General features: G+C 39.2%; 1 protein-coding gene across 10 annotated transcripts in view; it reads left to right on the top strand.

Moving 5' to 3' along the window:
• Window positions 1-26,934, top strand: part of ESRRG (estrogen related receptor gamma) — a 412,544-nt gene that overhangs the window by 67,688 nt on the left and 317,922 nt on the right. Inside the window, exon 2 of one of the 10 annotated variants that reach the window (XM_064509697.1) lies at window positions 16,957-17,107. The exons of the other annotated variants lie outside the window; for them this stretch is intronic. The gene's annotated coding sequence lies outside the window, so the exon portion shown is untranslated. The remainder of the gene's footprint in view (window positions 1-16,956; window positions 17,108-26,934) is intronic. 10 annotated transcript variants of the gene reach the window in all.

The raw sequence follows: 26,934 nt of genomic DNA, 5'->3' as shown, positions 1-26,934 counted from the left end.
ATAGAAGGACATGAGGGCATCTCTGCTGCTCTCCAGTGGCACTGACCCATGGACTGAATAATTTTGGAGTCAATGGAGTAGGTGGTATGTCTTACACCTCTGCACCAGCTGTGACTGGTGTGGTTCCCTGGGGTGATATCAAAGATGAAGTGAACTCTTGTGTACTCCTGTATGTCCATCATGACCAAATCATCACTCAACACCCATGTTGTTATCACGCTCTGGGCAGTATACCTCTACCCCCAGGAGCAAGTGTTACAGTGAGCTTTAATTTGGATTCCATTTTTAAAACTAACTTTTATGTGAACCTGCAAAAAAAGAAAAGGTAAATTGAAAAAGCAATAAAATAAGTGAAAGGTGGACTGGGAGGTGTAGAGCAATCAGGGCATCTTTTTGTCTTTGGTAGATGCTAGGGAAAAAGAGGAAAATATTACAGATCCTCTCCTCTCATTCATTGTTTTTTTGATTCAGCCCATTACACACATGCGGTCCCAACACCTTCAGTCATTTGAATATCAGCTCTGTCACTCCGAGGCCAGACTTCACTCCCATGCCTTTTAGCGCCGCACTCACTCTGGGCATTCCCTCCGGGCATCCTCTGCACTTATTACTTCTTACCACTCTCAGCTGGAGAGAGCACATTGCACTAGCACATCGAAGCCCAACATCACACTTAAGCTGCACAAAGGCCACTTGAGATCACTTACGTTTTTCATTATCCTTCCAAAGTAGCTGCTCAAAAGGTACAGTGGCTTTTCTAGCTGTTTGAACTCATTTGGAAGGCTGTCATTTTGGATTACTAGTCCATCAATGGCCTATAATTGTTATGCCAAAACATTGCACAGACATAAATAACCAATTGCACAATTTAGATTGCTTTCTCCTCTGCACACCACTCATCATATTCCTCATCCACACACATAGGTAGCATCTGGCATTAACAAAGGCCATATTTGTCACATGGCAACATTTATTTTGTAGTGAAAGCATCTTTTGTATATCCGTTTGTTACTTAAGGATCATGTCAGCTTGTTCAGTAAACCTGAAAATGATATTTAGAAGGCCTTGCAGTGGACATCCTTTTTCAAGTGTTTAATGAAAGCATAATGCAGTGGTACTCCAGGATATAAATGCCGAGACACTAAAAGCTCAGAAAAGGGGTTTGACGCAGGTCGGCGAAGGACCCTCCCTTCTCCTAAGGCTGTTGAAGTAAGTAATATGGTGTTCTGCTACTTTTTAAAACCTGAGGCAAATAATGCAGGACAGCTTTTCTACACGATGGGTATTTCAAGGTCACCAGTGCTGTTAGCCTGACATAAGATACATAATCAATTCATTCTGATGATCCACACCAAAACCAAGCAAAACAAAACTATGCTGAAAGATGCAGGAAGTGGCAGGGAGGAGTCCTAGAATGGCTGTGAAGCAAAACCTCCAAAATTGTCTGGTACCTTTACTGCCAGACTTTGGCAGAAAGTGCTGTGCTGGAGGGTGTTGAGGGTGTGTTTGCCATCATGTAAAGACAGCTGCCTCTTTAAAGTAGTATGGGCGCATATTGGATTGGGAGCATGAGGAGATTTGCAGCACTATAATTCTTCCTGGGAAAAGGAAATGATGCAAGTTTCTACTTCTGGAATCTTTCACCAGAATTATAAAAATTCAAAGAAATAAAACACAAACAGAAAATTGATTTCTGAATGATAGTGAATTATTTTCATTAGAGGATATGTAGTTCTGTGTCAAGGGAAAAAAACCTCAGTGTACTGTGTGCTACTTTCTGAAGCATTACTTAATGTACCAGTCATTGCTGGGAACATGGAGTCCTTTTAATGCTAGTCAGGTAATATGTCATTCTCTCTGTAGAAACTCTGTGCAGCAGGGACATGAGTTATATACTGATGTAGTTATCAGAAGATCATGTGGTAGCACTAATGTGAGTCACTACAGTGAAGTTTGCCCCATTTGAAATTTTTACATAATTAAATATAAGTGAGTCATTGTCCAAATTCTGCCAAAGTGCAGATGTCTTTAATTTAACATATGCAATGCAGCTTGCATATGCCTTCCGTACAGTGCACATCTTTTCCTGTCGTACACAACTTTCAGTTAAACCCAAGTCTAAGAGCCATTTCCTGTCACCGTTCAACATGCAAAATTCCCATTGAAATCCATGGTAGCTTCGGTAAAAATAGCTGGAACACTGAGACCTTAAATAGACCTCTGTGCTTCATTTTATGTTTTGCTGATAATTCTTTAAATACACACAGCTGATGAAAACAAATATATTTTTGTTTCTGCACCAACAAAGCATATGGCCTACATGTTCCAAAGACATACGTTCAGTTGCCTTCTAAAACATCTGTCTCCCTATCGAAGCAATTAAAGAACAGAGAGGGGATAAAAAAGGTGGCATGAGTTTCTTTAAAGGAAAGCGCGCTGCAGGTGCTTGCCTAAATATTAAACTACAAATTTTTTTAAAGATAAACTTCAGGATGGTGGATGGCTTAGTAGTCGGGGTTAGTAAGAAAAGATTGTTTCATCTGAGATTAAAACCATCCTACATGCAGTTAGCTATATCCCCTGCATTTCTGAAGATTTCACAAGTCATTTGGTTTCTGAGGTCCCTTGATGATGTACCATTCACTCGCTGAGTCATTTGGCTGAAGAGGCGGCAGCTTTTCTTTCTTTCATATTTTTTCCTCCCCCTCCCCTTTTTTTCTCAGCTGCAAATCTAATTGTTCTTCATCTCCTGCTAAAATGTAACAAAAATGTGATTAACCATCACATTCACAAGTAGCTAGTAGTTTTTCTGAGCCAAGAGGGCACAGCAGGCAAGAACAGGCATACATGAAAATGTTAGAAAAGTGTATGATTAACTCACAGGAGATAGTGGAAATGACTAAGCCTGCTCTTGCAATTTCTGAGTCATTGACTAGATGCTATTTTTTCTCATTTATTAATTTGTCCTTTAATAGAGACATTAAATAATGTTTATTGCTGTAAATTCTTTCCCAGAGAAGGAATAGTTTGCTTTAAATCCATTTCAGTTTTACCCACAAGTTGGTCTGGATGTACCAAATGTTTGATGAACTTTCCCCAGTTTTCAGATTCATCACCAGTCCTATTGATGAGCAAGTTTTATATGCATTACTGATTTCCTGCAAATATTTAGCACAAACCATGATGTGGATGAACAGTTACTTCTCTGAGAGACTTGGCCTCTCTCTGCAACCTCTATACTTGTAGCTATATAGGTAGGATCCTGCTCTTGAAAGTAACCTTTGAGCCTTAGGTCTACAGTTTTTCTTTTAGCCTTTAAAATGGTGTGTTACCTTTCTTTGGAGTTCGAAATAGGAGGCTGTGTTACAGGAGAAGCCCACATATTGCATTAAAAATGTCATTTCTTCTCGTATAGAAAAATTGCAAATGTATGCAAAAGGACAGTGTGTAAGCAAGCCCATCCAAAAAGTAACCATCCAAGGCGGGTATATGTTTCAAACACCCTCTGAGAGCAGGGGTGGCAATTTATTTGTGACTGAAAGAAGAAGTACGTTCCTACTTCCTAGCATAGTCACGCTCCCCACACTGCTCAGTTAATGAAGCAAACAAAGAAGGAAAAGGAAGTTCCCACTCCTTCATCTTCACCTGCTTCAAAGAAGGTATTAGGCAGGTAAGCAGTCCTGCTTACCATATAAATAAACAGACCGGCTCAGGAGCACATAGTTTTTGACAACCACAGTACCTACTGCCTGTTTCTGTTCTCTGTAAGTGTTCTGCCTTGCTTATGATTTCTGAGCTTGTTCTCGTTAACTTTTTTTACGGTAAAATCTTTGTTACAAAAGCCAAAGCTGCATGGATATGCCTGCGGAGCAGAGCACCGTGTCCTAAATGATGTAACTCAGGTTCTGGGAGCAGGATAATTGCAGTAGAGTGAAGCTTCTTTTAGGATAATTACTCTTCGTGAGAACCAGGGTATAAAAGCCTGTGCAGAGCACAGCAATAATGCAGTTACATGGTTTGCAGTATTTGTGTACCCTTCGCAGCCCTGCTGATCTGAGCAGGCATACCCACGAGGATGCTCGAGCAGTGATTTCATCGTCTCAGACCTGCGCCAGGACTGTGATGCAAAACATGTGGGATTCATTCTAAAGAAAACAGTGGCACTACTCTTCCATACTAAATCAGCAATTCTTTGAGATCATTAAGAACCAGTTTTACAAAGGAAAGTTATGCTTCTGTTAATGGTGCTGGTGCATGTTCTTCTGCCCTATTACTGCCTGTCACTTGCCCATCCAGGAATGAACTCTACTTTAGCTGCATGCACTTGCAGATGTTGGGATTTCCATTTCAAAGCACAAACAATTCTAATATTAAAAAGGCTATTTCCCCAGTGGGAACGTGGGTTGCATGAGCTTCTTGACTTTTCTTCTTCATCTTTTGATCGCATGTGATAACACCTTTAGATCTCTCTATCTTTTTTTTTTGTCAGCATCACAGTGGACAAAATGTCAGGTGAAGTTAAAGTAGACATGTTTCCTTAGAGAGATAAAGGTTCTCTTCTGTGGCCTGTTATATGGTTGAATCTGCTTCCGTTTTCTGTTGGCGTTTAGTCTGCTAGGGCATTTCATTGCTTAACTTAAATTTGCATACCTATTGTATAAGTAAGGGAGAGTCTTGGTCACAGCATAAATCTACTAATGGAGAGAAAAGGGATTTTCTAGAGCGTCTATGTGCCTTTCTGAGACATGGAGCTCAAAAATATCTGACAAAACATAGGATTCAGCTGTTCTTCCATAGCGACTTTTATCAATGAGCCTTAAAAGCATTGATATTTTCAGGCTTTATAGCTGTAGAGAACTGCAATACTCTTGAACCATCCACTAGCCAAAGGCATGATGTCACTGAGCTCCGTGGGTTAATTCTCATGTGCTGTTGTATGTGATACTTTTTCCTTTCTCCCTGGGATGTCAGACTAGTACCAGATCCTTGGTCTCCTACACAGTACGCAAACATTAGGCTGGTAGCACTCTCAGGTGCTGCCGTGATTTGCTGTTGCGCTCAAAATGTCTGCTCGTATATTGTATATTGAGGATAATCCTTTGTTTGATTTTTTTTAACATTTTGAAGGGAAAATAGGGGTCTCATTCAGGTCTTTCCATTTTTGCATGATAGTACAGTTGAACAACGTGTACATGTGTTAATTAAACATCCCTTCTTATCACTGTTTTGGTAAGTGTCCTGTAAATTTAATCACTACGACACCTCTGTACATATTACAATCCTTTTAAAGATCTAGAGAAAAATCCTGGTGGATTATTCAAAGCACTAAATCACACAGAATTACAGTAGTTATTAGAGGTATTAAAACCTGTGATAAGAAGCTTTATCATGCATTTTTGGGGAGGCTTAGTCTTTATCACAGATGACTGTAAATAGAAGTGAAGAGTAAAAAACTTGATAACAGTTTATTTTACAGTACATCAATAATCAAGTATTGTAATTACAGTATAATTACATGATAATTATTGCATAGTAAGGTAACTACAGTATACTAGAGTTTTCTTGTTTTTTCATGATCACAGCCTCCTGCAAGACCTGAACACATAACGGGCCTTATCCTCCTCTCATTTACTCTAGGATTACACACACACACACACACACACACACGTACATACATTATATATATATATTCTGGTTGACTTCAGAGGAGTTGGACCTGTTTACATTGGTTTACATGGAGGAGGAACATGCAGTATAATGTACTAAAGTAGATACGATATATTCTACCTTACATTCATCTAGACTCAGGACTATAAAAGAAGAGAACTGGATTTTAGCTGTAGTTATATTTAGCTGTCTAATTTTTTTTCCTCTTTTTGGCACTGGAGAAGTTGTGATGTTTTTAATCACTTAGATAAACCTCTCAGCTACAGACCTACTCAGTGTGTGGGTGTTTATATTATATCTGCAGATTATTTATCTCTGTACATCTGCATCTGAATATAGATTAGATTACGGCTTTGATAATTGTGCTTGGGCTGTGTGTGCATGCCTGTGTTTACATATTTCCGGTAGCAACCCTGAAGTGTTTTGTCATTTTTGGGTGTAGGCTGAGTGAAGATACTCAATTAAGTATGACTTCTTCTAATTTAATGCTGTTTACAATGCTAAAGGTTCCAGTTAATTAAGAATAGTTTTGAAGCTGGCAGGAGAAATGTTGTTCAAGTTGAGATTAAGAGCTTTTATTGATAGTAAGTGCTGAACACATAAAATATAGCTTGTGAGGAGTATGAAGTAACTTCTGCTCCTCTCAGCTTTGGTAGGACCTGGGTTAGAATTCTGCGCACAGATTTAGGCAGCGCACCCCAAATAAGATATAGTGAGTTTGGAAAAAGTCCAAAGAAAAAGTGGTGAGAGTGATAAGAAAGTGACAAAATATGATCTGTCATGAAATATTGACAGAATTGGGGGTGATCGGCCTGAAAAAGAGAATTTTGGGGAAGAATGTGATAACAGACTGAGAATGCAAAAGACTGATGGAAAAGAAAGTAAATAATTTATTTTCCATACCCAGGTGAGAAGTGGGAGAGTATGGGAAGTAAAACTGAACCAAAGACAATTCAGATAAGATGTTAGGAATGACCTTCTAAAATGGATTTAATGAAACTGAAAAAGTCAGCTGGAGAGGTTGAGGCATCTCTTTTGTTGGAGATTTTCAGTACAAGCTAAACAACATCTGTTAGGAATGACCTAGATGCAAAGATGAGGCACAGAGAAGGATAAAAGAATCTTAAAAACACTCCTAGCTCCATTTTCTATGACTTAGTGTGTGACAATCTATTTAGGAAGCATGGCTGTGGAAGGCAGTGTGTCCTCTCTTTGATTACTAGTAGGTCAGAAGGAAAACATATGGTTTGCTCATCTGAAATAAAAATTCTATCCAATGAAAGGCCTTGTAAAGAATCAGCATCCACATAGGTTTGGTAAACTACTCCAACTCTTCAGTTTCTATCCAGATTTGAGGGCAGATGCTACACTGATTGAAGCTAGTGGCAAAACTTCCACTGGCAGCAGTGGAACCAGCATTAATTTGTCCTAGGGAATCCCTGTGTTTTGCTCAGCTTTGTGAACTCTTAACTGTACAAGGGAGGAATGTTTTATACTATTTAATAAAGAATTATATGCTGAGAATAATTGCATTTCCAAAAGTAGTGACCCTAGTTGCTAACTTCTGTGTAACTACGATGTGGTTCCAATATCTAAGGTGTAGTAACAAATGTGGATGTAAACTTGACATGTTCTAATTTCCTTTTCTTAATCTTCTGACTGACTTAAATGTCAGGAAATATATTACTATGTACTGTGCATTGATTAGGGGACTGTACATTTTATTTCCAGATGAAATAACTTAGATATTTTTCTGTTTCTTCTGTGAAACTAAAGCTCATTAATATCCCAATGTAACTTTTGTAATGCCTCCTGATTTTCTCTAGAAGAAATATTGTTTTATTTCTGTAGTAGTTGACATTTCCAGTAAACACTGAGAGTAAATGATCTAGCTGGAGAATATTTTGTTTGATATACCAAAAATTCTTCCTGAAAAAGGTGATTTTTTCTTTTAGCCTGGTTTGTATGATTCAGTAAAGAGAGGTAATTTTTGTTTTTCTTTGTTTTCTTGGACATACGACTCATGAGAAAATATGGTATTTCCAAGTTTCTAACTGTACTACAACATGACCATGCTCTTAGACATGGGGAAAGTATGTTGCATTAAGTAATACTCCTAAAACTGCATAGGCTTTTCCTTTGAGAAATGCTTCAAACTCAGGTTTCTGAAACTATAACTGCCTGCTAGGTACAGGTGAAGCTCATGGCCCCGACATCATTCTTAAACGGTGTGCAAAATGCCAGACTGATATGTAGCATGGAAGCACTGTGCCTGCAAGATGGAAAGGTTCAAATCTTTAGGATTAATTTGAAGGTTGTTGGTTCTTCTATAAGTATTTAACAGGAAACATGAACAGAAAGATGCTGAGGTTGCTGCTTATAGCTGAGGCCACTTTCATGCATCCACTGAGTGTATTTACAGTGCTCATTATACTGTTGTGGGGTTTGGTTTCCATTTCAGAGAGAAAGGGTCTCCAGTGATTATCTGAACACAATGAAAGAGGGACTTTCGAAATTTCTTTTTAGTCTCATAGTATTTTCAATGATAATGTTTTGAAGGATATGATTTTCTCAAAATTGGTTTTATTTTAGAAAACATTTTTTATGGAGGCACATTAGAGAGGAAAGGTTAGGATTATTTAAGGGAGGGGAATTAATTGTGTCACTTCTATAGGCATTAGGCAAATTGCCTCACTTGGAGTTAAGAGGCAGCCTGGGAGTATTTAAGTGTAGGGTGCCTGCAATGCACTTTATGATAGTCTTAGCTTACGACCTTATATCATTTTATTTCTCTATTAAATCAAGACATTGCGCACTGAGACTGGTATTGTGCATGGTGCGGTAGTTAGCACCTCATGTTCTGAGGACTACGTGGCATACCATGATGAAACAGTGAAGCACATTTGTAATACTCAGGAAGTCTGTGTGATAATACAAGAAATAAATGGTGATACCTGATATGTATTAGGATGGAAAATACAAAAACGAGATGGAAAACTGTCTAACTCAGAATATATGTGTTTTACACATAAGCACATACCACGATAAAGACGGATGGCTTAAAAATAATTATTGGCCATATCCAGAAATACTAGGCCAAGTCCTTGACTTCAGTGGTAATAAAGGTCTTACAGTTCAGTCAATAATGGCACTTAGCATTTATGCATTAACTTGGCATTTACAGAGGAGTGTTCAGATTTCTAGAAATAGACTCTATTTTCTGCCCCAGCACGGAAGGGGGAACGTTCAGTGATTTGAGACACCTTCCTGCCTTGGGGAGAGAGGAGAGGGACTAATAAAAGATAACATTTCTGAGTGCTATTTTACATAAAGCAAGTTCTCACAGGAGAAACAGGAGGATGCCTTCTGATGCTAGCAGTAGCAAGTTGCTTTCTGGATGGGGGCGAATTCCAATCCTGCTGGTATGTGCTAGATTTAGTCTGGCACTATGGCCTGGAGAGAGCTGCTCAGGGACTTAGGCAGAGGTAGTTTATGGCTCCTAAGCAAGTTTTAGTGCGAGTTACATATCACATGGTCCAGTCCTGTGTAGACAGACAGCCTGGGCTGTGAAAAGAGATCCAGCTCTAAAGTTCTGGCATCCCTTCAAGTCAAAAATTGAAACATTTATGCAGTTTAGACATTTTCGGGGTTAGATAGCAGCTGAATTCTCAAGACTACTGTTTTATACCATGTGCATAAATTCTTCTGAAGTCTAGCTTTTGGGTATAGAGATGCTTCTTTTGACTCCAGCCAAATCCTGCCTTTGCAGGATGGATTCAAGTGCAGGTGCTTTTGAATGAGAACAAAGCCGTCATCAGTATTTTATTCCAAAATAAGCATGTAACTTTGACTCTGTAAAGAACAGATAACAACTTTGTAGAGCCAACTGTTTTTCATAGTAAACATGTGGTATGTTTATGTGGCACCCAGGGCTTGGATTGTCATTACCTAGAACAGTATACTGGCCTTTTTTCCTCAATAGTTCTCCTTCACAAGGATTTAGGTCGTCACCGAAGTGAGGCCCAAGATGACACAATGTCCAGATCCCTGAAGCCTTGCATATTTTAGACTACTTGGTGCAGTGAGATTCACCAATCTAAGATACACTTTTGGAAAGATGTTACTGCCCCACTTATCTGGAATGGATGTTGACTTGCCTACTGGGTGATAAGCCTTTAATTGTCAAAGTTGCTAATAAGCTGTGCGATCAAAGGAGAGGGAGGAGAGCATTACAAAAAGCTGCAAAGTCCAAAGCAAGTAACGACTGAATTTTTACAACATACAGGAATGAGCTGGGTGGTGTGTCCACGCACGTTCATTAAATCAATAAAAGGCAAAGGCCAAAGAAACTGGCACTGCCCACAGCGGCATCCGGACGAAGGGAGAGCTGAGCTCCCCAAGCCCAAAGGCTGCCTGGCCTCGCTGAGGACCAACCAAGCCAGAGGAGCCCAGCAGAGCCCCCAAGCACACTCGCTCCTCTCCATGGGGCAGCTACGCCCGAGGACTTAGAGCATAATCACTTCAAAAACACCTGTGCACACTCTTTTGTAAGTGATGTGTCCTGCGTATGTTTGGAGGAAGTGCAAAAGAGAACTGCGACCTTTTTGGTTAAGTTAGCCCAGAATGAGACTCTGTCTGAGGCGTGGGTAGGCAAAATGTGGTTTAGCAGTACAAGGGAGAGCCTAGAAAACAGAATTTCTGCCTCGGTTGTGTCTAGCATTGGGCTGCTAATGTGCGTAATGTTTCGCTTCCTGTGAGTTTGGTATTTTTATGACTTGCCATTGCCTTTGAACTGGGCATGTGTCACGGTGAGGTACTGAGGTCCTCTACTGAGGAAATACTGTTCCAATCTACTGAACACTCCTCTAGATGAAGCAATGGTAACTACTGCTTCTCTACTGAGTATTTTTCGTGATGTTTTCTGGGATGTTAACTACATAAAAACACCAAAAGATTTTCCCAAAAGGGTTGGAAAAGCAATTTTAGAAATGCTGTTCACAGCAGAATCTTTGGAAAAAACAGAGTATTCATTTACATGGGAATTACGTTTCCATTCCTGAATTGTTTCTGTAAAGTTTATTTTTAAACAGAAGATCCTCCTGTCTGCTATATTCGGATTTGATTTTAGGATTCTCATAACTCTATGAGCGATTCATACCCATGTTGAAAGTTATTTCTTCTCCTATATTTCATTTCCCCATCTGTAAAACAGAAATAATGGTTCTAACTGCTGTCATAGACTGCTCTGAGTTTATTAATAAAAGTATTGTTGAAGACTTGCATATTATAATATTTACAGCCCAGAAGCCTCACTGAACACTGAAATGATGGTTGTAGATTTCTGGCGATGGGGTCTTTTTGTCCCATTTGTTCAGTGGAAACGGTGGGAATAGGACACAGATCTTTAGTTCACATTGGGCATAATTACCATAGAAGGTAATAACCTTAATTATCAGCTCTGGAACTAAATTTAAGCTGTGGACTGAGAAGTGAGTGATACTGTGTACCCAATATCAAATCTCAAAGCAACAGTCAAACTTTTTAAATTGTTCCTGCTGCTCTCGATATGTGAAACATATTTCAGATGCTCTTCGAGATGCAGTAACAGTAGAGTAGGCATAATAGGTCAGATTTCCAGGAGTAGCCTCCCTTTCCCGGGACAACTTATGCATAATAATTGGTGCCCGCAGTTTGGCACAACTGCAAACCCAATCTCTGTATTTTCACTGGAGCTACATGGATGACTGTGCAGAGCAGTAGCTGGCAGCACAGATACCACGATCTGTGTCCACTTCGTGGCTGCTGAGTTACAGGCACACATTTTCTGAGTGCAAACTGTGGCTGGAAGGACAACAGACATGGTCTTAGCACAGCCTGCAATGTGCGCAAATAAATACCAGAAAAGGAACACACATTGGCATAGCTGAAATGTCCCCACGTGTGATTAAAAATGTATATCTTCATTTGTTTTTCCTCCTTCCGCCAAATCATGGCAAAAGAAATACACGTGCTCAGGCATCCAGGGTTTCAGCCAGGAAGGTCAGCTTCCTAAAATGAGATGGAAAAATAAATTAGTTAAGAGTGATGACTAAGGAAAAAGGAACTTTATAACCAAAAAGCCAAGAGTGAAATCTCAACATAAGAAATCTTTTTGCAGCTCAGGATTCAACGAGCAGTAAGTTGTTCAGTGAAGTAACCACAGCAGAGAACACCATCTAAATACAAAGATAGATTAAAGCAGGTTTCATTTTCTTTTTTCAGCAATAGCTACTATGTGGTTCTCACAGATTTTTTTTGTTATGATGGCTTCTTACAAGTACTGTTTACCCAAAAATCACATTATTTTCCCAATCATGACGTAGTATATGATGTAAAGACACCTGCTCAGGGCCTGCTCCTCAGAGATGCAGAGCACACAGGACTCTGTGATTTCCTGGGACGCTGTGGCTGATCGGCCACTCTCAGTGCCAGGCTGTTGGAGCCCAGTCGTGTCCGTGTGGAAATCACTGGAGTTCTGTCACTGAGCACGAGATCTGGTATGCAAGGAGAAAGGACCTAATTGGAGAACTGCTGCTTGGGGTAAATTTCCATTTTCTTTAAGAAAAGCATGACATACTGTCTTTTCTGAAAAAAACTATACTTCTATGAATTATAGTCAGGAGGCAGTCTGGTAGGGTGAAGAATATAGGAACAAATTAACCATATCTGTGTATTTAGAAGCAGTGTTAATAATTTCCCAGGTAGTGTCTGGGATATTTCTGTGTATTTTTTTGGTTTGTATGCTTTTTGGTGAGGAAAATATAAACAGAAGTCTTAAAAGCTATTCAGGCAGAATCTGGAGAAAAGTGGTGCCAGAAAAATGATATTGGCATAAAATGTTTCCGTATCAAGTGACATGAAAATATCTTCAAGGTAAAACTCGTACAAACAGCCAGTACAGGCAGGGAAGAGGGATCGTTTGAAAGAATTTGGAGCTTCAGAGGACAGGCAGCGGCATGAGCCGCTGAACGCACGCTCGCCGTGAACAATGAATGTTACTCAGAGTAAGACATCAGTGAAGGACTTTGCGCAGCGAGATAATGAAAGCACTGACAGGATGAAATCACATACAGAAAATGCAAATCTTATTATCTTAAGGGACACAATCGTGCTTTATTAAAGGAGTATTATAAGGAAACAAAGAAGATTTGAAAAAAAATTGCTTCTCATAGGAAAGGAAAGCTAACAGAAATATTTTCATGATACAAAAACATTCCAGTGTTGTGTTTGCAGCCTACGTGGAAGAGGGAAAGAAAGTGAAACTAAGTAGGAGCGGCTCAATCTGGTTTCACTGTATAGCCTAAGAGAAATGAGAAATTAAAAAAATAAAAGTGTAGTAGATAACTTCGTAATTGCTTACTTTAGCACAGAAAATATTTGTGTTCGTGTGTGGATGCATCCTTTTTTGGGGATGTTTAGTCTGCATTGCTTCTAATGGTAGTAGTTTTATCCATTTCCAGAAGTGAATACAGCGCTGAGAGAGACCCCTGCTATGCTCGTAGTGGGAGATTTGGGCAGATCTAGACAGCCAGCACAACCGAATGTATACCAGAGGGCTGCATTTTGATTCTAACAGCTAATTGCTTGCTGGTTCTGAACAAAGTTTCCTCACTCATTCCTGCACCAAACATAGCTGGCCTTGACCCTCTGCCATGCATTAAGCTCTTGGGCTAAGGGGTACGTGTTTGCTACTTGAATGATTTTTCTCTCTGCCAGCGGCTTTGTCCTGGTTATATCTGCTCCACGGCAGTTGTCCCAGTGATCTGAGTAATTTTTTTCCTTCCATGGCTTTAAAGTGTCTACATTTTCAGGTGGAAATGCATTGTGCATTCTATCCCATAGGTAGGTAGCGGCAAAAATGGAGTGCAGGAAATGGGGTGTTAGCTGGGATGGTATGTGGGGGTGAGTTTACAAGATAAATGGCATGTTACTCATGCTAGGTGGAGAGGAAAAGTTCACTTAATGCTGAGTTCAACCCACACTCTTCTGGGAGATGGTGGAGTGAGGGAGAGCATACCCAGGGGCACACGGCATGGCTGCACATGGCCTCAGAGAAGCAGATTTCACTAGCAGCTTTTGAAAACTACAGTCATCCACCAGGTAACCTGTTCATGAGTTCATGGTTTACCACAGGATAGGTATAGACTGAATGGTCCTGGTTTTCAGTTTGTGTAGATGTGATGCCATTGGCCCTAGGAGGTTTACTTTTGATATGGAATGACATAACTGAAGGTATATGAGAGCCAACATACAAAATGGGTATGGATTGAATCACATTTGGGTCTCTTGTCTTGTCTCAGTGCCCAGGAACTTCTCAGGCCATGACACCCATTAGCAACACAGGAAGACTGGTGTGTATTTCTCTGGTAGGAGGAAAATACTTTCTTCAGTGTCCATGTGCCAGCTGCATTGACTCAGAACACTGTAAGGAGCTCCATTAAGTTCTATTGGGTCCATAATCTGCACATTAAGAAAAATTTACATGATAGATGGAGCTGTTAAAGTCTAATTGGGTAATCAAAAATTAGTTAATGTGCCAAAATATGTATTTAGCTGATAAACTATAATGGTTCCAAGGGGTTCTAATATTAATGGAAGGCACACTTGCACATTAAGGAGTCGAGAGTAAGATATTGCTCTTCTAACATACATTTCAAATAAAGATCCCAAAGCACTTGACAGATATTAAATCACTTATTGATTTGAATTTTCCAAAATATGTCCATCCGAGGCTCTGGGGGAATATATGTTAACAATAATGTCAAATTTGCACATAAATAATAAATTATAATTTTCCCTCACTTCCAAAGTCTATCAAGTGTAATAAACACCCTTGCCCTCAAACCCACTTAAAATCTCTCTAGGCTGGGTCTTCATTAATTGAACCATATTATGTCCCTGTGATATACTGTATCCACTTAAGTGGTAAATAATCCAAAACTCAGTGAAATTAACCAATTTGAAAAAGGTTATATGTAAAGTCAGTGGCAGAGTCCTTGAAAGAACCCAGTGTTCCTGATTACTTGTCCTTTACCCCGAAGAGCAAAGAAAGCATCAGTTTTGTATTCACAGAGCCAGAACAAAATTTGGGGGTTCTAAAAAGAGCTCCCTTACCTACTCTTTCAAAATTCATTCTTTTTGAAATGGAAGAAATTAATAATGATTTTTAAATGACTCTTCTGTGTAACAGTTTCAAAATGTCCATATGTATTATTAATAGCATGCCACTCCCACGTTATAACAACATGTGGTTCTGTGTTTGTACAGCACCTAGTGTAATGAGGGCCTCTTCCAAGAGACTTTTGTAGGCTCTTCCACAGTACAAACAGGTATTAATGGTAGCTTTACTTTAAGTTGGAAGAAGGTTATCCTTATTTAATGAAACGTATGGAAGCACAAGGGTAAAACCTGTTGCAGAACTAGATCTGGATTCCAGTCTCAGATGTTGCTTCGCTGCTTTAGCTATGAGACCACAACATAGAGGCATTCTTAAACTTGTGCCTGTCAAAAATAATTGATGCTTTGGTTCATACATAAAGTGTCTTTATTTCTTTATGGGATTTATGACGACAACAAATATCCTAAGTGTTTTGGACCTACAGTGCTCTAAAAAGGCTTCTGGACATCTAAAAATCCCAGACAAATGGCCGAAGTGCCTTTTTTTGACGAGGCAAAATTTTGAGGGGAGGAGAACATCTCCAGGAAAACTCGGATGTAGGTTAACCTAATCCTATTTCCATACCATGTAAATATTTAAAGACAAAATGCAACAGCCACATTGTTGAATTTCGTACTTTGAATGACTGTCACATTTTTAATGATAGTTGAATAGTTTTGTATTTTATTTATGTGGTGTCATTTGTTTGCTGGGGAATATGAATTGAACACTTTCCTTGCCTCTGAACTTGAAAATGTATTTTTTCCAATATCATTAGTTGAAGGATGTTAGACAACAGCATGTTTTCTCTTCCCCATAAATAAATAAATAAGCCGAGTGCCGTGATTGTTTGCTATCTAATATGCATAGATCCAAATGTATATTGAAATGCTATTTGAAACAGATGAGTCAGTGCTAGGCTTTCTGACATCTCCCTAGAAAGAGAGAGAGAAAAAAAACTGGAGAGGGAAAAATAGAAATAGTTACTTTGCTTTTGGGGAAAGCCCTGGTCTGAGAAAGGAAGGAAAAAAAGATGGGGAATAATGAATTCATCAAGCTGAAAATGCACAGGCCAATGGAGCGCTTAGCTTTCAATGCAAGGCAAATGGAAAGAGAGCCCCCATTACTGTTGAGATCCATCGACACGGCTCCACTAATCGCTTGGTCATGCTTGGTGGACAGTAAGTCATCACAGGCCATGACATGGTGAGAACAGGTGCCAGGGTTTGTTGTAAGAAAAAATTGTTTATTTAACATCCGCAACCGAGATCACCCCCCCCACCTTTCCCTTGCATCCCTGTGCCCAAATCCATCCATCTTCTAGGGAAGCAGCATGTCAGGCAGCGCTTTCCGACTGCCTCTGCAGAGCAGAAATGGGGAGCTAATAAAAGCAAGGGGACCCTTTCGGTGGGCCGGAGGTTGCAGTGGAGGCAGTAACGTGCAGAGCCAGTCCCGGACCCAGGTGTACGCTGGTAACGAGAAGCAGCTCTTTGTGGTCTCTGTGGCAGGAAGCGGTAGGTTCAGCTGTGTCTCTGCACCCCAAGGAGGAAGGGGAGGAAGGTGGCAAGTATTCACTAATTTTAGCACAGATAGGCTGAGAACTGCATGGAAAGCAGCAGCCTCGTAATTTTAAGACCTGAACGGTGGCAAATTGCTGAATGCTTGTCCTCTGCTTCCATCCGTTGTTGCAAAATGTATTATGGACCCCTTCAGCAGAGCTTCCTGTCCTTGCAGAGCATTGAGTTAGTCAGCACCAGATGACTGGGTACATTGTAGAGACACTAATAAAAATTCCACAGTTAATATACATCAGGATTTGCATTGGAAAGGTCTTGAATTATTGTATCGCCTTAAAAGGTATGTAGTTTGAGGTACCTGAGAGTCTCCTAGGGTATTTGGGTCATGACTTCATTTTTCTAAATAAAGGATTGAAAGAGCATTTTTCTAGATTTTGAACAGTCTGTCTCACCAAATTTGTCACTCCTTTGACCAAAAGTGTAGTACTTACTAGCTTCAAAATTCCTAAATATGTGAACATTGTTCTTATGTGAAATATACACCCCCCACTTCTTTTTTTTACTAAAATCTTCTAGGCTTTCTCTTTGAAAACTGACCATTTCTATTTGAACAAAAAGAAAGACGCTGAATCTGAGCAATGCTGGGCTGGGAAAATAAGGGTGTCTGGGAACGTGTTACCGTGGCGCTTTGAGCAGAGTCTCCGCAGACGCCGCTCTTGGAAGGCAGGTGAGTTGTGTTACGGTTGTGCTTGCTGCTCAATGCAGCTTGGACACACAGGATTCTATTCTGGGCTTCTGCCACAGACTTCCTATGTGCTGATGAACTCGTCTTTTAGACCAAAGCTTTTTCTTTGTGAGAATTTCCTTGCATTTTAAATCTGTGGGGAATTAAATGGAAAGGACATTTAGATTCACTTCCCCACCTCCTTCAGTAATAGATGAAATGGGGAGGATATAGAAACATGTTTAAAAGATCAAATCAATGAACTCATTTTGTAACCAGGAACTAAAGGGAACAAGCTTCTTTTTTTAAAAATGCACATCTGCTTTTTTTCTCCCGTCTCCCTCTCACATAAATCAAAATCAGTCTTTGAAAGATTAATTGCGGAGTCCATATCTCAAAACTACATAGCCGAGGACTAAAAAAAGCGTAATGTTGACTAATAAAACTGTCTAGCTATACAAACCTTTAAAATCAAGAAATTGCCTGTCCACATGTTCTTCTGCCACATATCTTAATTAGCGCCACAAATAACATTGCCTACTTTCCCTTTCCCATCTATTAATTAGTCCCATACTATTCTGGAATGAACGGTGAGAAAATAGGTGCTCCGCATTCCTCGTGATATAGTGCAGGACATTACTTTCATTCTGACCTGAGGAGAAAGAAAGACCTCATGCTCCTCATGAGATCATGTCTATCTTGTAAGGCCTGTGGATTTGCTTTGCCTCTGTATAAGAAAGGATGTAATGTTCTGAACACGCACCCGTGCCCACACACACATACACACAGCAAATTAATAAGTCTGAAATACTGAGCTGCGATCAGCTCAAGGGCACTCCGCTATGCTTAAACTAATATTAGGGGAAGAAAGAAACTGGGAGAGCAGAAGTTATTTTTTGTTTAATTTCTCATACACTTAATTAAGGCAGAATAAAGAGCTGAGAAATTTTGTTTTCTCCTCTTTCTCTGGTTAAAAACAAGAAATAACAATGAGGAAAGAAACACTAATTTGAACTCAATCTGCTCTTCAAGGGCAACACCCACATTTCCTTGAGTTAAATATCAGTCCAGATAGCTAGTAGATTCACCCACAATATTACCATTGCTCCTGCAGTCCTTTTCAGATGAGTTCCTTTTCTGACAAGGCATGTGTATGAGCTTGTTAAATGAGCCCATAATTAACAGACTTTTAACATCTAGAACTCCAAATACATTAAAATTACATCGTCTTGAGGGTGTGGATCTGTGAAAGGAGGTGATTTCTAAGAGTATCACTCCTGCAGATAAGCTTTCTGACTGACCTGAGTATCTGATACCGTTTGGATATTTTCTAGTCAAGTGAAAACTATATAACCTACTATTGGTATTTCTGTTATTATTGGCTCTAGTTTTATTCTCTGGAGATCATGTTGAATTGTGGGGATTGAAATGAAACTGGTGGATTTGCCTACTGCCTAAATATTTTATATCGTCAAAAACACACAGCCCACCTTGTTGTGAGAGGAGGTCGGTGTTCAGAACAAAAAGATTTGAAGAGACTGAAAAAGTAGGGATTTATGGCAGAGCACCAAAGTGAAGGTAGGTAGCTGCTGCAATACCCACCCTCAAGAAAAATGTGATCCTGCATAGTCCTGAGTTTCCACAAGTCTAACTTACTATGATAGCAGTTACTCAACATCTCTCCAGTGAATAAAAGTTCCGTCTGAGGATCTATTGGTTGTTTCATCTTGATTAGGAAGAATGACTGAGTTTAGGCCAGGCATAGCTAATGTGTCTTAACACTGACAAAGCCTGTATACCCATCTTCAAGTTTAGATCATGTTTCCCCTCATGGTTTCTAAGAGTCTTTACCAATCTATCATGGGAACTTTGAGTCCCTCATTTGAAAAAGAATAATTAGAGAATTCAGTATGCCAATTTGGTATGATTAAAATAAAAGTATACTCGCTTCCTCCCATAGTTTATCCAGATCATTCTGTGCACCATTGAAGTTAGGTTAAAAGACAGGTCATTCAAAGAAGGCTACGTAGTATAGTATCAAGGTTGTTCTTTCAAGTTCATAAAGTGATCTGATTTCATTTTGAGTTCCCAATTGATGTTTGTTTTTATTTAAAATGTCTGTAAGGGTAACTGTTCAGAATGTACTATCCAAGATAATAGCATTAACTGGCATGGCTGCAAAATCAATAATAGTAACAAAAATATACCTCTGCTGATTAAGAGTGACATAAAATAAATTTGTTAACTAAAATAGATGAAGTCAACAGTTTAAACACACATCTTAAATACTTAAGTGCAGTTCATAGATCTTATTTTAACTTTCAGATAATTTTTTAAAAAGAAGCTTTGAAAATTTGTATTATATTTCTTTACATGTGAGAAGGTAGGCAAAAGTAACCTAGAAAGTATTTTGCTCCCTCTAATAGGGCACTCACCCACAAAAATAAACTTGATAACAAATCTGTAGTGGACTTCACCGAGAGAAAGTAATTGAAAATGCTAATTCAGAGTGCATAGACTAGCTTTGAATGACAGGTCTTTGTCATCAGGCTTCATAAGAAACAACAGAGCAGAAATAAAAATAGATCGTTGACCAAAAATATTGTTTTCCTGATGGGTCATTGAAAGAACTGTATCTTTTTTTAAATCATATATGCAGCTCATTTCAAAACTAACCCAAAAGGATCTAACTCCAAGGTCAAGTACTCTGGAGGGTTTTGTTGTTGGTGGTTGCTTGCTTTGGATGTTTTTGAGAGCAAGAGTGTTTACAGTGAAGGAGAAGAGTGGTTTGCAGAAATATAAAGCCTTGAACTGTGTCTTTGAGCCAAGTATGCAAGCATGCATTGATAGAGCTGTGACCTGCAACAGGACACCTGCATCCCAATCATGCCACTTCCAAAACTTATAGATTCGTACTGGAGCTGCTTGAGTTTTCTTCTGCACTGACTCATGGATTTTGGACTTAGCATCGATATCCAGATGTGTGTACCACATATACCGGTGGCCCTGTATTAACCTTCCTGAGTTGATTATTAGTGTTCTTCACATAAGAAGACTAAAGGCTTTTAGGAGCTGAATGAGAATACTCTGGACAGTCACCAGGCAACATAAAGACACAGACCAGCACTATGGCAGGTTAATTTTCCCCTGTTTTTGAGGGAAAAATGAAGCAACTTAGCAGTTATTTCAGAGGTCTCCAAACTGTCTGATGTTCAGTTTTGGGAGATGCTGCAATTGGGGTCAGATTCCTATATATCAGGTTTTTTGTGGTAGTATTATATACATAGTTGAAAGTCATGAAAATGCTCTGTTTCTATAGATTACTTTTAGTTTCCATTTAGCTGTAGCAGATAAGACTGTTAAAACGTACCTCTTCTCCCAATGGGTAGAGTGTGCCCCAAAGAACCGCGTTTCCCTGTACATGGGTAGAGGGATGACTGGAGGCTAGCAGTAAGGTTCTTAGTGTACTATGCAAGTAAGATGTCACATCATTTCCTTATTTCTTACCATGTCAAAAAAGACTGAGGGTCAGAAGGATAACCAGCATGCTCAGTGGCAGACCTGCAACAGGAGTTCCCTCCCTCGAGTCCCAGTAATTAGAGAAATGAAAGGGGCTCTGCTGCTCTTCTGCACTTGTAGGAAAGGATTCTCCCCAGTATTCAGACTGATGTGCAGCTCCAGGTGAGGTGCTGTGTGCACCCAAGGCAGCCTAGCTGCAGCTCTGTAGAGCTTGGTCTCACACAGCAGGAGCTAGACAACAGCCTGGGATCCCTGCTCCCTAGTTTGCAATGACCTGCTGCAGTGTAAGCACTCTGGTATGCACATCTCACCCCCTGAGACAGATTTTCAGCCTATATAAACCATTTTTGCTTACATGAGGGCCAGCAGGTCATACCAGCTTCCTACTTTTACAGCTGGCTAAAGTGAAAGTTTGGCCAAGCTTTGCTTGTGCCAGCTTGGTACCGTGGCATATCACAGTAGAGAGATGTTTGGGAGCCTACTAGAGATGCATCAGACATTGTGCAAAATGCTTATTCATCCCAGCTCTTTACTGTAGTACATAAACAAAGCTTGAAGCAGAGGTATAAAATAAAACTGAGTATTGACAAGAGACACAAAAATATGAAGATTCTAGTTCAAGACTATCAGAGATAATGATATCTAAACACCTTAACCTCAAACTCATTAGTCTCACATATCTCAATCAATATGGATTCTCTCAGAAATCAATTTTCAGCCGCAAATATGATTGTTAAATAATTCACAAGTTACAGGCCTTTGGGCAAGAAGAGGTTAGAGAAGCAGAAGAAAAGTGGTGATCTCGACCTGAGATACGATTTCAATTAAAAGAGGAAAGCATCTGTAAAACATAGTTTTATGTTCAAGGTGTCAAACTGTTGTTTAAAGAAAAGAGGATTATAAATGTAAATTATGGTCTTAAGCAGCAGTCTTATATTTCCTACATTAACAGAAAGAATCCATTGAATTGATCAGCAAGGAATGTTCCATTTTAGAAATCCCAACCAGTACGACTGGCCTAATTTCTTTTATTTGTTTACTTTTGCTATTTATTTCACTGCCTGTGTTATGCAGCTAACTTATGAAATCTCAGTGAAAGGTAAAAGTGGTACAAAACTTCAGGAGATTTTTATCAAATTCTTTGAATATTTCTGATCAAAAGCATTTGAATTTATGCCTACATTTAATTTTTTTTCTGATCACTGCCTGGTTTCATACCTGCCTGGTTTTCATATTGGCTGTTAGGTGAATGAAAGCCATTAGCAGGACCATTATTTTAGGGATATAGAGCTCAAGATAAGAGAAGTCTTATTAGGTGAGATGGTGCTAGGATCCCAGGCCTTTTCTCAGGGCCTTATCATGCCAGTTGCAGCACATGGAAAGATTTTTATTGATCTGCTGAATCTTGGCTCTCGTCCTAATTATGCTTGTGTAAACTTGGAATCACGTCACTGAAGTTAATGGTATAACAACTGTATTAGATTAACCTGAATATTCATATTCAGACCCTGAATTCTGAGGATTTGTGCCTTTGTTGCAAAGTCCATAGATGCAAGTTGTAGTTTTAACACAATTTAAAAATCATAATTTAATTAAAAATATTTACTAACCTAATTATTTCTATACTAGACATCTCTTTGAAGTAATTATAATGATACATTTTAATCTGATGTTATCTGCTGTTCTGCCAGGGATTTTTCAATGGGCATAATTTGGATAAATATCAAGCACTCCAAAAGCATTTGAATTCAACCCAGGTCAATAATGGTATTACTGTATGAAGGCCCTCAATGGGTTTAGTTAAATGAGCTGGTGAGCTTATTCCAGTTTTGACAGCACTTAGATGCTGTAATGTCAGATGCCAATATAACAATTCAAGCTGACATGAGAATTGCAGTGAAAAGGTACCCTTTAATGAGCCACAACTGAGGCTTTCTTTAAAGGTCTGCATACATTCTCATTTGTCAGAGTGCTCTGGGCTAAGGCCCGTTGGTTTGGAGTTGCCATACATATGGCAAAATGTGAGTGCTCCCGTGTTTTTAATTTCTTCCCAGAGAATTGCACCCTTCGTGGCTGGCAAGCTCTTAGATGTCTCTCTCCTCCCCAAAGTTGCAGTTACATCCAAAAAAAAAAAAAAAAGAAAAGAAAAGAAAAGAAAAGAAAACAAAAAAGCTCAAGAAAAATACCTCTCCCCATAACTTGGAAACACCATGCAAAATAAATTCACCATCTCTAGCATTATTCAAAACATGAAAAAGAATTCTTCTTAGAATAGAGAAAGTTCAACTAATGGTGTCCTTTCTGTAAAATTACATGAAACTTTTCTTTAGCAGGAGATACATGAAAGAATAAAGTGGCTCTGATTCCCTTAGATGTGGATAATGGACGGGCAGTGATCAGAAGTGAAGGCAGCACCTGAGTGCTGGTGAGCAGGAGGACAATACCAAGGGACAGAATGGAGATAGCATTGTTTCATAGTGACAGGAGAAAGGCTTGACCCCTCCCTTTGCCTTCTCAGTTTACTTTGAAAATTTGTGTCCATGAATACTGTTACAGCTTGAGCCCATATCCCAGGAAAGGAAAAGAGAGGTCAAGGAAAAGTGTTTGTTTACTGCTATGAAATTATAGCCAACCTTATTAAAAGTGAAAATTTGAAGAATTCAGTCAAAGATGGGCGCAAGTAAGTGTAACAGATATAACATATGCTTATGTTACTGTCCTTTTCTAAGTCTGGGTTTGTGTTGAATGAACTTTGTTCTTAAAAATATATTTTGAAATGTGATTAGTGGTGAACGTCAGTGAAATTTATTATACTATTAAAATCCTATTGGGTCTTTGTTTATGAAATGTATTTTCCTGTATTTGAGGTTTAGGTAGGCTTTATAATGAAGCTGTGAAGATTCATGGCCCCTTTTCTGCAGCTTAATTTAGGCTCTATATCAAATATGTAAAATAACATTATATCTTCCTGCAGCCTGTGTGTGTGATACATTTTTGTATTATTTCCCTGCCAATGTTATTTCTTTTACAAGTGCAGAGCTGGAAAACAGTGACAAACTGACAAGCTTAGCTTTCTTTTATTTTCTAGGTTAGAAAGAGTAAATCTGAAAGGTACTGTGGTCATTTTCTCATAAATTTTATTGAGGTGAGACACCTGTTCATGGCTACACAAAAACATGTTCCCCAAAGATTGCATTCTTCTTGATTTAAAGTAGTTAATGCACAGCCTAACAGTGAGATTTGTGAGGAACTTTTTCAGTAGCCCTCTGTCCTTTTTGCTGACTGAGAACTTCTACACTCCAGCTTGGGACATCTGAAAATAAATGTTCCCATTGGAAAGTACCGTGGTGCCATCCAGCAATATGCCAATAACCTGACAGTGAGTTTTACCTTTAGAGGTATAGCTGAAGACGACTCTAGTCCTCAGCTGTAATGAACTTCAGGTGATGGTGGTGACAGCGGTAAGGTGTTATTTTGATTTTCACAGAGTTGATCCAATCTCCTCCTTGATTCTGCAGATTGCTGGGCACCTCTTATGAGGTGCCATGATCCTTCGATGCAGAGTAGTCAGGGTGAGGTAGGACCAGTTCCCGGGTGGTTTCAGTTTCTTGCACTGGCCCAGCGTGGCTTTTCCGGGGATCTTCCATGGCGTGCGACTCAGGGAAACACCACATATTGCTCTTTCCCATGATTTTGGAAGAATCTGTCATTCCTCTCATGTCTTGTACAATGGATTACTTACCTCTTGATGTTCAAATCCTCCCTGAGATTCAAGTGCCCTGAGAGCAGTAGATAGGTGTCTCTGGGCACAATAGGTCTCCATTCTTCAAATATCCTTTTCACTAACTCAGGCAAATTGTTGTCTTTGAGCATAAGCAGGAGATACGTTTCTGAAGGATGGAAGTGTAGAAAGAATAAGGTAAAATGTTCCCATTTATTATAGGTGCATTCTTAAGAACGAGACAAGGGCATTGCTTCACCTTTATGTTGGTGTAATTTAAATTAGAATTTTGCCCCAACAGTCTATGTGAAAACTGATAAAGATCAATTTTGTTACCTCGATGAAAACTGAAATATCAGCAAATTGATCTCCTCTTGCTTACGCTGATATAAACCAAGAGTAATCCCACTGAAGGCGGTGGAATGACATATGTAAAACTCTTGTTCTCTGATCAAGCCCATAGTCTTTGGAAGCAAAAGCTTTCATTTTCCGGTATGTTTTGGGTATGTAGGAATGGTTAGGGAATGAAATGATCAGATCTGTCTAAGATCTCTACTAACAATATGTCCCTGGTTTGTTTTCTGACAAAAATGGTTCATAGTCATGTCTTTGAATCCTACCTTTGTTACGTTCAATAAATTTTTTAGCCAGAAAAACAAATCTTTAGGGCTAAGCTTTCCTTTTCAGATGTGTCCTGGGATGTCAAGAGAACAAAGCTCCGTTAATTGTTCCTTATTCAAGATGCATAGCATGACATTATAATACTCAAACTATATTCATTAGGCAAAACAATTGCAATAATTATCTTATAAAAAGTCAGGCAGGGTAATTTCTTTTAAAATGAGGAAAATCTCCAGAGGAGATTCTGTTCCAGTTTTGTTTTTGTTTATTTATTTTTGGCTGAATGGATTTAAATAGAAATTACTGAGGTGTCAATGACCTCTGGGTTCAATTGAATTAAGACACTTAAATGAAGTTTAAGCAATATTGGTATTTGTTGGGAGGTAGAAAATTGTGTCCGTGAAACGTACCGCAAAAATGCCACCTAGGTAAATTTCCTTTTGAAGCCATGGCAAAAAAACAGTTGGTGGAGGGCTTTTAAGAACTTCAGTAAGGCCCCTGAAATTTGGGGAAACAGATCTCAATCTTAACCAACCTCAGGATGTTCTTGGTTTTGATTCCTTTACATGTGTGTGATTGGTTTTCCTGTGTGTCTTTGGAGACTCATACGGCGGAAAAAACAAAAAAAGCAGTAGCCTTCCCTCTCTTGAATTTTCTTTTGCTTCCCAGTCTCGTGTTATTCCCAAGTATTAGCAAGTGTCTGTATCTGTGTAATATTACTTGTGATAGACACAGATGAAGGACATGCTCACAGCCAAGCATCTGAGAAATCATACAATCATTTTTACTGGACACTATGATGAATATCCATCAAAAATTAGGACTAGTGCTAGCAAGCCAAGATTCTCCCTCTTTGGATTCACTACTGTAGTTTCTAGAAGACACCAATAATACTGTGAAATTAATTCAATACTAGGATGCAGCTACATTGATCTGTCTGATGTCATTGCCCTAAATTATTATAGGATACAAGTAAAATACTGGCCTAGAATACGTATGAGCAAGGACATGATCCATGAGTATTTCTTCTTGTTCTAATAATGAATTAGTGAACCTTTTTTTTTCCTTTGAGAAATACACGTGTGGCATAAAACGACACGGACCACAAGAAGAGTAGTGCAAGAAAGCCTTTATTGAAAACACAATGGCTGGTTATATAGCCATGAAGTTCAGCCACTCCTCCAAGTATCTCCTTGGCATTGTGGCATCCTGTGATAGGTAGGAGGCGTCTTCTGATGCCCAGCAGGCGGGCAGGACAGTCCAGCAGGACAGGCCCACCGCAGCTGCTGACACGTAGGCAGGAAGGCACACCGTGACTGCTGACACAGGCCGGAAGGCACATGATCACTGGCAACTCACGTGCACACATTCTGGCCACAAATCATAGTTACCAGATCATTACTTTCTGCCTTAGAGATTCTCTGCTGTCTTACACAGCATCATTCAATCTTCGTCCCCAACATACATGTATTTTGGTTTTCATAGGATTTTTGTTTTATTTTTAATTTTGAAGGGGGCCTTGTAGCAAGGAGATAGATCACTGCCAGAGAAGAGAAGGCTGGAAGCTGATCCTATGCTCTCTGTTTCAAATTCATGAATAATTTTCAGTTGTAAGGATTGCCCGTTAACGTTTGTAGCACTTCTTGTGTGAGACAGGATCACTCATGCAAATAAAGGTTTACAGGACTAGGATCTAGCATGCATTATTATGGGATCATTCCCTAATACAGTCTTGGCTTTTTTACTTGTTACTCACTAATTTTATAGGTTCTATTTTCTGCCAGAAAAAGTTGTTACATCATGAATAATGGAGATTATTATTGCTTTTATTATTTGAATTATATCTGAAAAAGCTGGAAGGTGTATTCATTTCCTTAGGAGTGTTTAAATTAAAACACATTAGAGTCTTTGAGTTATACTCTGCATTTTAAAATAACTTTGGCATTTTTTCCGCTCTGGCAACTGAAGC

This window comes from Dromaius novaehollandiae, chromosome 3, assembly GCF_036370855.1.
Source record: "Dromaius novaehollandiae isolate bDroNov1 chromosome 3, bDroNov1.hap1, whole genome shotgun sequence".
NCBI lineage: Eukaryota > Metazoa > Chordata > Aves > Casuariiformes > Dromaiidae > Dromaius > Dromaius novaehollandiae.
The sequence above is the reverse complement of the archived record's forward strand: the minus strand, read 5'-3'. Positions and strand labels throughout refer to the sequence as shown.